This window comes from Giraffa tippelskirchi, chromosome 4 (assembly GCF_054371585.1).
Source record: "Giraffa tippelskirchi isolate mGirTip1 chromosome 4, T2T-mGirTip1v1.2.pri, whole genome shotgun sequence".
NCBI lineage: Eukaryota > Metazoa > Chordata > Mammalia > Artiodactyla > Giraffidae > Giraffa > Giraffa tippelskirchi.
The window spans coordinates 97,269,332-97,282,594 of record NC_137278.1 but is presented as its reverse complement, the minus strand read 5'-3'; the positions used below and the strand labels follow the sequence as shown (position 1 = coordinate 97,282,594).

The 13,263-nt window shown below is 41.1% G+C and overlaps 1 protein-coding gene across 3 annotated transcripts in view; it reads right to left on the bottom strand.

Moving 5' to 3' along the window:
- The window catches only part of CRACDL (CRACD like), a 132,182-nt gene that overhangs the window by 58,459 nt on the left and 60,460 nt on the right, over window positions 1-13,263 (bottom strand). The window lies entirely within an intron of this gene.

Genomic DNA, 13,263 nt, shown 5'->3' with positions numbered 1-13,263 from the left:
TCGCCTGCATTACAGACTGATTCTTTACCATCTCAGCCACCAGAGAAGCCCTTTTATTTAGAAAAGTAATGTGTTAAATACCCAGTATCTCCCAGGATCCCTCCTGCTTCTTGCTGGAACTCAAGGTTCAGGTCAAGTGGTCCCAACACTCCCTCAACCAGCTTTTGCCCTCCCCCCTCCCACTCCGTTGCTCTGACAGCTCAAGTCCAAAAACAGAAAAACTTGTTCTTCAAATCTGGGCCTGAGAGGGCCTCTTCAGGGATTCTCCTTAAGTCAAGAGTGTGCTTAGCCTCCAGCCCCCTCCACACAGCACTCATCAGTGTGCATCTGGGCGCCTACAGAATCCAAGGGAGTCCTGGATCCAAAGAAAGATCGTTGTTGGGGCTGCTCCCACTCCCGCTCTCTGAACCCTAACTCACCACAGGCTTCTCCCCAGTCTTTGGCAGAATTCCATCATTAGCTGCAGCTCATACTAAAAAATTCTACAGAAGTTTACTCACGTGAAGAATGAGAACGGGTTTTTACTATGGTATTTTAAAGATACCCATGCATTACACTTATTTACACAATGCAAAGAAAAACATCTGTATCCTGAGTACATGACCCTGAGCCCATAATTATGTACAAAGAAGCCCTCAGGTTCACCCTTATAGACCCGCTCATTCCACACCACCCTCCAGGTCATGCTTACATCTGTCTGATACTCTTTCTCAGCCCCTCTACCTGTCTTTACAATGCTCAGTACAACTGTCAACGGCAACTTGTTTGTAAGGAATCTGCCTACCACTGCCCTTACTTTCAAGGCTGTGAGCTTCGATGCCTGTCACATCCATTGCTCTCTCACCAGGGGTGAACAACCCAAAAGTGAAGTTAAAAAAAACAAATTTCATTGACAATAGCATACAAAAGAATAAACTGCTCAGGAACAAATTTAACCAAGGGGGCAGAATACCTGTACTCTGAAAACTACAAAACACTGCTGAAAGAAAGTAAAGAAGACACAAATAAACAGAACATTATCCAGTGTTCATGGATGAAAAAATATGTTTAAGATGGCAATACTTTCCAAATTCAATGCAATCCTTATCAAAATCCCGCCTGGATTGTTTTTCCCCAGGGGAAATTTTTGTTTTGTTTTGTTTTTCTTTTTGCAGAAATTGGCAAGTTGATCTGAAAATTCATATGGAAATACAGAGCACCCAAAACAATCTTGAAAGTGAAGAACAAAGAAGGAGGATTTGCACTTCTCAGTTTCAAAACTGACTACAAATCTACAGCAGTTAAGAATGCATGGTACTGTCATATGTAAAATAGCGAGTGAGAAGCTGCTGTATAACACAGGCAGCTCAACCCTGGGCCCTGTGACAACCGACAGGGGTGGGACTGGGGGGCAGGTGGGACGGAGGTTCAAGAGGGAGGGGACAGATGTATACTTATGGCTGATTCACGTTGCTGTATGGCAGAAACCAACACAACACTGTGAAGCAATTATCCTCCAATTAAAAATAAAAGAAAGTGGGAAGCTGCTATATAACACAGGGAGCCCAGCCTGGCGCTCTGTGACAACTAGAGGGGTAGGTGGGAGGGAGGCTCAAGAAGGAGGGGATATATATGTATATACTTATGACTGATTCCCATTATGGCACAGCAGAAATCAACACACTGCAACATTGTAAAGCAATTATCCTCCAACTAAAAAAAAAAAAGAATGCATGGTACTGGCATACAGATAGACATATAGGTAAACTGAATTCAGGGTTCAGAAATAAAATATATTTATGGCCAATTGATTTTGACCATGGGTTCCAAAACAATTCAATGTGGGAAGAATCAGTCTTTTCAACAAATGCTGGAACAACTGAACATTCACATCCAAAACATAATTTATATTCCTACCTTACACTACACATAAAAATTGCCTCACAGTGGATCACAGACTTAAATGTAAGTGTTAAACCTATAAAAACTCTTAGAAGAAAGCACTGGAATAAATTTATGATCTTGGGCTAGGCAATGATTACTGAGATGCAACACTAAAAGGGAAGATAACATAAGTTAGACTTTACCACATTTATAAACTTTTTGTTTCAAACCTATCTATCAAGAAAGTGTGAAGGGGGCCCGCACACTGTGAGAAATTTTTGCAAATCGTCTATCTGATAAGTGATTTGTATCCAGAATACATAAATAATTCTTATAACAATAATAAAAGACATCCATTTTAAAGTAGATGGAAGATTTAAAGAAAGTAAACAAACAGCCAATAAGCATATGAAAAGATGTTTGACCATTTTTTGTTGTTTAGTCGCTAAGTCATGTCCAACTCTTTGCGATCCCATGGACTGTAATCCACCAGGCTCCTCTGTCCATGGGATTTCCCAAATGAGAATACTGGAATGGGTTGTCACTTCCTTCTCCAGGGGATCTTCCATGTCTCCTGCATTCCAGGTGGATTCTTTACCACTGAGCCACCAAGGAAGCCCATCACTATGGAACTGCAAATTGAAACCAAAGTGAGATACTATTTGACACTCACTACACTGGCTAAATAGAAAGATAGACAATAACAAGTGTCTGCAAGCACATTTAGAAATTGAAACCCTCATTCATTGTTGATGGAAATGCAAAACATTATAGACACTTTGGATAACAGCTCCTTGTGAAAAAACCTCATAAAACATAAAGATACCATACAGTCTGGCAATTCCATTTCTAGGTATTTACTCTAGAGAAATAAACACATATGTCTATGAAAGATTCTAGGAATATCATGGAGTAGGAGATACCAGGAATCTCTCACCCACCTAGACAACAACGACACTGGCAGAATCTGTTTGGTGTAGCTATTTCAGAATCCATTTAAGGCTTGCAACTCCCAGAGGAAGGCTGGTGTGTAAACCGCAGGTAATTTCAGTCAAACTCAGCTCTCAGTTCAATAGCATCTACTCATTCCCATTCCCAACTCCCTTGACAGGCAGCCATGCATCTGAGAGCAGCTTGCACACAGCTTGAAGGAACCATGGTGGGCAAAAAGAACTCAGTTCTCCAAATACTAGAGATCTGTGCTGTGATTTAGTGCTTACAATGACAAGAGTTGCAAGGTGGTGGGCTGCCACTGTTGTTGCATCTTCCCTACTGTTGCAAGCCCCTCCCCTTCTAGCTGCATGAACTTCTAGGAGATTTAAAGGGCTGGGTGCCCCATTTCCCCTTTCCCCACTTCAGTTTTCTGATTTCCCCTTTTGGGAGCCAGACATTGACTACTAGGACATTCAAAAGTTATTGTATATATGGGGGAAATGAGAAAGTTACTGCATATGTACAGGAAAACACACAGGCTTATAAAAGATCTTAGAAGACCTTAAGATTATACCTCAGGCTGATCCTTGGCACAAAAAATAAAGCCTAGCAAACCCAGATGAAGGGGGAGAACTGATTTCCAGAGTTACCATATTATTAGATTCAAATGTCCAGTTATGAATCTGTCCCTAAAAAAGATCTGGTGGCTAATCTACTAGACAAAGACTTAAAAACAATGATCTTAAAGATGCTCAGGGAACTAAAGAAGTAGAGAAACTCAAGGAAATAATGTATGAACAAAATGGAATATTAATAAAAGGAGAGAAAGCCTAAAAAGGAAGAAAAAATCTAGGGCTAAAAAAAACCCAACTGAAATAGTAACTGAAATGAAAGATTCAGTAGAGGGTTTCAAAAGCAGATTTCAGCATGTAGAAGAATCAGAAAACTTGAAGATAGGTCATGATAATTAAGAGTCTGAGGAATAGAAAGAAAAACATTGAAGTAAACTGAAGCATAAAGTTAAGTAAACATAAGCATAAGGGACCTATGAAAATGAAAGTGTTAGTCACTCAGTAGTGCCCGACTCTTTGCAACCCCATGGACTGTAGCCCACCAGGCTCCTCTGTCCATGGAATTCTCCAGGAAAGAATACTGGAGTGGGTGGCCATTCCCTTCTCCAGGGGATCTTCCCAACCCAGGGATCAAACCCAGGTCTCCTGCAAAGAAGGCAGATTCTTTACTGTCTGAGATACAAGGGAAGTACAAGGGACCTATGGGACACCATCAAATGGATCAAAATACACATTGTAGGAGTCCCAGAAGGAGGTAGGAGAGAGGAAAAAGGGGTAAAGAGAATATTTGAAAAAATAATGCCCCCAAACCTCCAAAGTTTGATGAAAGACACAAATAACAACATCTAAGGAGCTCAGTGAATTGAGATACATTATAATTAAACAGTTGAAAGCCAAAGATAAAGAATTTTGAAAGCAGCAAGAGAGAAACAAATCATCACACACATGGAATCCCCAGTAAATTATCAGCAACTTTCTCATCAGAAACTCTGGAGGGTAGAAGGCAGGAGGGGGATATAGTCAAAGTGCTAAAAGGCAAAAAATGTCAACCAATAACCCTAAATGTGGCAAAGCTGTCCTTCAAAAGTATGTTAAGAAATTAAGACCTTTCCAGATAAATAAAAGATGAAGGAGTCCATTATCACTACACATGCCCCGTAGGAAATGTTCAAAGGAGTCCTACAGGTTGGAATAAAAGGGAACTAAACAGAAACTTGAAATTGTATTTTAAAAATGGATAAAGAAGATGGATAAAGAAGATAAACACAATAAAATACTTCTCAGCCATAAAGAAGAATGAAACTTTGTCATCTGCAACAACATGGATGGACTTGGAAGAATAATTCAAAGACAAATACTGTTTGATATCACTTATACGTGGAATCTAAAATATACAACAAATTAGTGAATATAACAAACAAGGAGCAGACTCACAGATATAGAGAACAAACAAGCGGTTACCAGTGGAGAAGGGGGAAGAGGTACTATGGAGGTAGGTAAGAGGTACAAACTATTAGGTACAAAATAAGTCACAAAGATACATTGTACAACACAGGGAATATAGCTGATATTTTATAGTCAATGAAGTACAAACTTTAAAATTTGTGAATCACTATATTATACACCTGTAACATAATACTGTAAATCAACTATACTTCAATTTTTAAAAACTAACTTAAAAACTTAGTAGAAGTAAATACATGGGCAATTATAAAAGCTAGTACAGATGACCCTTTAACAAGATGGGTTTGAACTGCCCCAGTCCACTTATATGTGGGTTTTTTTTCAGCAAATATGTATTGTAGTACTACATGATCCATGTCTGGTGGAATCCCTGGATAGCCACTGATATGAAGGGCCAATTGTAAAGCTAGACTCAGATTTTGGACTGTGTGGAGGGTTGCAGTTCCTAACAACAGCTGTCGATGTTCAAGGGTCAACACTGGTTTAGGATTGATTTATGCCTCCACTTTTTGTTTTCCACATAATTTAAGAGACTTACACATTTTTAAAGAGCAATTAGTAGTCTAAGAGCTAGTATTATTGTAACTTTTGTTTGTAGCTCCACATTTTGTTTTCTATCTAATTTAAGAGATTACTGTATTTTTTCAAATTATTAATTTATGTTTTTAGACACACAATGCTTAAAGATGTTATTCTGTGGCATCAACAACTGAAAGGAAGAGGAACAGAAGTGTAAAGGGGCAGAGGTCCTGTGTGTCATGGAAGTAAAGCTGGAACAAATCCAAATTAGAGTATTATAACTTTAGGATATTCAGTGTAATCACTGTGGTAACCACAAAACAGCTGTAGAACACGCACAGAAGGAAATGAGAAAGGAACTTAAAAGTTTCACAACAACAACAACAAAAACCAACTCAGGACTTCCCTGGTGGTCCAGTGGCTAAGATTCCACATTCCCAGTGCAGGGGGCCCAGGTATGATCCCTGATCAGGGATCCCACGTGCCACAACTAAGACCTGATGCAGACAAATAAATAAATAAAAATAAATATTAAAAAATCAACTAAAAGGGGACAGTAATACAGGAAATGAAGGATAAAAAATCTACAAGCATAGAGAAAACAAATAGCAAAATGACAGAAGCAAGTATATTCTTATCAACTGCAAAAAGGAAAGAAATTCTAAAATAGGCTGCCACATGGATGAATCTTGAGGATGTTATGCTAAGTGAAATAGACCAGTCACAAAAAGACAAATGCTGAATGATTCCACTACTTATGTTGGGGAATCAAAATCACAGATTCAGAAAGCAGAATGGCGGCTACCAGGGGCTGGGGAAGGAGCGAATGGCGGGGGGTGGGAGGGGTTAGTTTAATGAGTACAGAGTTTGCGTTTTGCAAGATGAAAAGAGTTCTGAAGATGGATGGTGGTGCTGATTGCACAACAAGATGGATGTACTTAATACCACTGACCTATATGTTTAAAAATGGTAAAGACAGCAAAATTTTACATTATGTATATTCTACAACAATAAAAATGGGGGAAATGTACAAAAAAAATGTATTCACCAACGTCCAGCATTGTTATAATCAGAAAGTGGAAATAGCTCAACAACTGATGAATACATTTAAAATATGATACATACATACAACAGAATATTATTCAGCCATAAAAAGGAATGAAACATTAAAGCATGCTACAGTATGGGTTAATTTTGAACACATTATGCTACATGAAAGGAAACCAGACACAAAATTCCGCATACTGAATTATTTCACTTATATAAAATACCCAGAACAAGGCTTCCCTGGTGGTTCAGGGGTTAAGAACCTGCCTTGCAATGCAGGGGATGCCAGTTCAGACTCCTGGTCTGGGAAGACCCCACATGCTGCCAGACAGCTCAGCTGGTGTGCCACAGCTACTGAAGCCCTCACGCCCTAGAGCCCGTGCTCCGCAATAAGAGAATCCACCACAAAGAGGAGTCCATGCACTACAGCTAGCAAGTAGCCCTTGCTCCCTGTAACTAGAGAAAGCCCAGAAAGTGCAGTAATGAAGACCCAGCACAGCCTAAAATAAATAAATTAATATTTTCAAAAATACCCATAATAGGCAAATCCATTGCGACAGACAGTAAGTTAGTGTCTGCCTAAGGTTGGGAGTGGGGTGCTCTGGAGAGGGAGGGAGAATGGGAAGGGATGCTAATGAGCAGAAGGGGAGATGAATATTTCTTTGGGGAGATGAATACGTTCTCAAATCACATTCTGTTCATAGTTGCACAACTCTGGAAATAGACTGTTGACTGCACACTCCTAACAGGTGAACTCTATGGTTATATAAATTATGTGCCAATAAAGCTGCTGGAAAAAAAGAATAACCAGATAAAAAGGTGAAATAAAGACAGCTTTGGAAAAGAAGACATGATACAATGTGTCTCTAGCAATCCCACAGTAAAGCTGATATGAAGGGAGGAAGGATATGATCTTAGATGGAAGCTGAGAGGGGTGGGTGGCACTGGAGGGCAGTATTTATCTGGGTCAATCTAAACATGGACAGACAAGTAGGTCATCTGGATTTCAATCACACACACAATTGGCCCCACTGTGCCCGCCCTGCTCTCCCTGCCTTGTAGGCTTCATTTCCCTCTAGCCCAGGACCTTGGCAGATGCTGTTCCCTCTGCTTGAATGCTCTTCCCTGCTCTCATGCTCCACTTTCTTCTTATTAACTTGTGCTCAGCCCTCATTCCCGCCAGTGGGTCTGATCAGAGGAGCCAGCACCTTCCACAATGCACAATAAGAAGCCCTGACCTTTTTGTTCACCGCATTCACCAGTTTCATCACATCTCTGTTTGCACAGTTCTGTGATCTGGTTCCCCTTTATGGATTTAAGCCTGCTCACCTTCCCTTTACATTTAATCAATTTTTCCTTTTTTGGGGGGAAAAAAGATGAAAATAAACTGTGACTTGACTATTGTTCTCTAGTGAGTCACACGAGGATCTGCCTGTACCTTTTTTTAGAAAAAGAAGTTTCACATTACTGAGGCAACGGAATGTGTAAGGCTTGTAAAGTTCCTGTGAGAAATCTCTGCTCAAAAATTGTGTCGGCTTTACTGCTTCATGATAGACACTTTTATGCCCAACACCAGAGGATTTGACCTTTCAGAGTACACCTCGAGGTGTGTGCATAAAACCTGCTTTATCCACTTGTCGGGAACAACAGGGAGGACAAAGAGTAGATCCACTCTGACATACGGAGAAAAGAAAGCAAAGAAATTGCCCAGAAATAAACCCACACACCTACGGTCAGTTAATCTTTGACAGAGGAGGCAATAATATACAATGAGGGACAGTAACTTCAGCAAGTGGTGCTGGGAAAGCTGGACAACTGCACATAAATCCACCCACACACCATACACAAAGATAAGCAAAATGGTTTAAAGACTAAATATAAGACCTGACATCATAATACTCCTAGAAAAGAACATAGGCAAAACTTTCTCTGACATAAATTGTAGCAATGTTTCCTTAGGTCAGTCTCCCAAGGCAATAGAAACGAAGTGAAGATAAACAAATGAGACCTAATCAAATTTATAAGCTTTTACAGAGCAAAGGTAGTCATAAAGAAAATGAAAAGACAGTCTTACAGACTGAGAGAAAATATTTGCAAATGATGCAACTGACAAGGGCTTATTTGAAAATATACAAATAGCTCATACACCTCAACAAAAACAAAAAACAACCCAATCAAAAAAACAAGCAGAAGACCTAAATAGACATTTCTCCAAAGAAGACACAAAGATGGCCAACAGGCACAGGAAAAGATGATCAGCATCGATAACTATTCAGTTCAGTTCGGTTCAGTCGCTCAGTCGTGTCTGACTCTTTGTGACCTCATGAACCGCAGCACGCCAGGCCTCCCTCTCCATCACCAACTCCCAGAGTCCACCCAAACCCATGTCCACTGAGTCGATGATGCCATCCAGCCATCTCATCCTCTGTCGTCCCCTTCTCCTCCTGCCCTCAATCTTTCCCAGCATCAGGGTCTTTTCCAATGAGTCAGCTCTTCGCATCAGGTGGCCAAAGTACTGGAGTTTCAGCTTCAACATCAGTCCTTCCAATGCATATTCAGGACTGATCTCCTTTAGGATGGACTGGTTGGATCTCCTTGCAGTCCAAGGGACTCTTAAGAGTCTTCTCCAACACCACAGTTCTTTGTAGTCCAACTCTCCCATCCACACATGACTACTGAAAAAACCATAGCCTTGACTAGATGGACCTTTGTTGGCAAAGTAATGTCTTTGCTTTTTAATATGCTATCCAGGTTGGTCATAACTTTCCTTCCAAGGAGTAAGCGTCTTTTAATTTCATGGCTGCAGTTACCATCTGCAGTGATTTTGGAGCGCAAAAAAATAAAGTCATCCACTGTTTCCCCATTTATCTGCCATGAAGTGATGGGACCGGATGCCATGGTCTTAGCTTCTGAATGTTGAGCTTTAAGCCAACTTTTTCATTCTCCACTTTCACTTTCATCAAGAGGCTCTTTAGTTCTTCTTCACTTTCTGCCATAAGGGTGGTGTCATCTGCATATCTGAGGTTACTGATATTTCTCCCGGCAATCTTGATTCCAGCTTGTGCTTCTTCCAGCCCAGCGTTTCTCATGATGTACTCTGCATATAAGTTAAATAAGCAGGGTGACAATATACAGCCTTGACATACTCCTTTTCCTATTTGGAACCAGTCTGTTGTTCCATGTCCAGTTCTAACTGTTGCTTCCTGACCTGCATACAGGTTTCTCCAGAGGCAGGTCAGGTGGTCTGGTATTCCCAACTCTTTCAGGATTTTCCACAGTTTATTGTGATCCACAAGAGAAATGCAAATCAAAACTACAATGAGTTATCACCTTATATCAGTCAGAATGACCATCATTAAAAAGGCTCCAAATAACAAATGCTGGAGAGGGTGTAGAGAATAGGGAACCCTCTCTTACACTGTGGATGAGAATGTAAATTGGTACAGCCACTATGGAGAATGGTATGGGGGTTCCTTAAAAAGCTAAAAATAGAGCTTCCATATGATCCAGCAACCCCACTCCTGGGCATATATCTAGAGAAAACTATAATTCAAAAAGACATGCACCCCAGTGTTCATGACAGCACTATTTACAATAGTCAAGATATGGAAACAACCTAAATGTCCATCAACAGATGAATGGATAAGGATGTGGCATATATATATATATATATATATATATATATATATATATATATACACACAATGGAATACTACCAGTCAATCCTAAAGGAAATCAACCCTGAATATTCACTGAAAGGGCTGATGTTGAAGCTGAAGCTCCAATACTTTGGCCAACTAAGGCGAAGAGCTGACTCACTAGGAAAGACCCTGATGCTGGGAAAGATTGAGGGCAGAAGGAGAAGGGGGCAACAGAGGATGAGATGGTTGGATGGCATCACCGACTCAATGGACATGAGTTTGAGCAACCTCTGGGAGATAGTGAAAGACAGGGAAGCTTGGCGTGCTTCAGTCCATGAGGCTGCAAAGAGTTGGACACGACTCAATGATTGAACAACAACTCAGTGTGTAGGTATGTGTGTGTATACATATATTACAGATATATATACATGAATCACTTTGCTATACACCGGAAACTAACACAACACTGCAAATCAACTACAGTTAAAACACTGCTTGAAAAAACGAAAGCAAAGCAATCAGATGAGCAAAGGGCTGAAAACCAAGAACTCAAACAGAGTCATAGTGCTCAGAGGGCAGCAGGAGGGGAGCAAAGGAACTTACTGGGAGGTCAGTTTCCTAGAGACCAGTAATTGATAGTCTTATTAAAAGCCTAAAATCAGGCTTGATCTAGAGAGGTGAGTCATCTCCAATCTGGCTAAAGATGTAAAACTTGAAGACCAACTCCTTGAGAATAGGGAACATGTACCAGCATGGTACTGCCACACAAGAGGTCCCTAAAAAATTGTTGAATGAATGGTTGGATGAATGAGCAAATGAATCAGAGGCACTTACAACATTTGTTAGACAAAAGATTCACCTTCTGAGGAAAATGACACTGCATCCACTACCCAGTCACAGTTCCCAAGACCAGGGGACACTCCAATGTCTTTAAGACAGATGTCTTTCAAAGTTCATGACTTAGGACTTCCCTAGTGGTCCACTGGTTAAGAATTCACTTGCCAGTGCAAGGGACATCGGTTCAATCCCTGTTCTGGGAGGATTCCACATGCCTCAGAGCAACTAATCCCATGCACCACAACTACTGAGCTCATGAGCCCTAGAGCCCACACCCAGCAAGAAAGACTCTGCCCAGCCGGAAAAAAAAAGTCCATGACTTAGCTAAATTATGTTACATTTCTTTAGTTTGGTTTCTTGTCCTTGGCTCCCTAGACATCACCTGCCCTAGAACCATGCAGAGTCTTTGGGAGTCAAGGAACATGGATGCAAGGAGGACCCTGCTTCAGATGCCTGGTTCCTGTCCTTGGGGTTCCCTTCAGCCAGGGGCTGAAAGGGACAGTGAAAGGATCCAGAGAGAATGAGGCAGTGGACCACAACTGGCTAGCCTGTTTCTTTGCCAGACAAACAGCATAGTTTATAAGCATACAGGTAGTGTCTCATGTAAGATAAACGATGCCATTTATTTGAAACCTACGTAACAGTTGATTCTGCGGTACTCAGAGTCCTTATGAAGAAGAACACTGATAAGTTACTTAGCTGGGAATGCATACCCTCCTACAGACGTATATAGACACACACACAGGAACCAGTGTTCACGTATGCAGCCTGTGTCTACATGGATGCTCCTCAGTGAAGCTAAGGCACTACATGACAGCTTTCACAGGAGTTACCTGCTTTCATTTGCTCAGAAATGAATATTTTCATGTGAGATTTTTAAAATGGTAGTTTAGACGTTTTTATGTTAATAGAATAAAACAAATCTATGAGATATGTTTACAAAATCATAATTTCAAAAATAGGTAAGGGGCTTCCCTGGTGACTCAGTGGTAAAGAATCTGCCTGCCAATGCCAGAGATGCTCATTTGATCTCTGATCTGGGAAGATCCCACAAGCTGTGGAGCAACTAAGCCCATGAACCACAACTACTGAGTCTGTGCTCTAGAGCCCAGGAGTCGTGACTGCTGAAGCCTACATGCCATAGAGCCCATGCTCCGCAACAAGAGAAGCCACTGCAATGAGAAGCCTGAGACCTGCAACTAGAGAGGAGCCCCTTCTCGCCACAACTTAGAGAAAAAGCCCTCGCAGCAACAAAAAACCAGCACAGCCAAAAATAAAGAAAGAAAAGAGGTAAGCATTGAACTTTGCAACCTCAGAAACTGCATTTGTACAATTCCTGGGAAAACATATTCTAACGCTGGGGTATCTTGCCAAGACGTGCTCTAACTTGGAAACTTTCAGTCTCTGAGTGAGCTGTGAATTGTGCTAATCACTACCCACACGAGATGAATGGACCCAAAGCCCAGGGCGCAGGGAAGTTTTATGAGGGCTGGTATGTTTTTAACTTGAGTTTTTTTAGGTAGTAAATTCCCCTCTATTCTGCATGTCTACCAAAAATAAGGACATGAAGAAAGTTCTTAAGGCTAAATTTATCTAGGATGTTCCATATGTGATTGGCATTTCTGTAGCACAGCAGATGCAGAGCTGAAGTTTTGTTTTGTTTGTTTTTCTTTTTTAATTAGGAAGTCATGCTCCAAAGTCTATTAATGAGGAGACATCACACCACCGCTCTATTCTGGTCCATTCAAAACAGGCAGCATCAGACACTGAGGTTGAATAATTATAAGTAAAAAAAGATTTTAATGAAACAATAACAGTGATGGTGACTTTCCTGCATAGGGTTTTGCAACAGTACAAAGATCTATGTTCACAAGGAAGCCTTTGGTTGTTGGGTTCCTGTCCCTATGTAGCAAAAGAAGGAAGTGAGGTTTGGGGGGTAGTGGATGGTCTGCCAGGTCTCCCAGCATCCCCCACACCTCCAGATGTATGTTGATGAAGTAGCAATATTTGTTTCCCAAGACCGTCCACCCAGCCCAGATGATGTGCAGACGTGACCATCACTTGGTTGGATAGAGGTTGCCATACTGGAATTTTCCATTTGGTGTACGAGACATGCAAGCTGTTTACTTATACTCGCAAATGCATTTCAACCACATTGGAGCTCTGCTTCCCTTTGTACTATCATGGTGGAAGCACAGTGCACCAAGGGTCAAACATTTTCAAAGGATGAGGTCACTTGCAGCAGGGTGAGGTGGCTTTGCAGGTTCACCGGCCTCTGCTCCCTAAGAACTTGGGCAGGCCACCACCCTCGGCAAGTCTGTCAGTTAATAACAAGCCCTTTGGCATTATGTGAAGACAAAGACAAACACTGCATGATATCACTTACA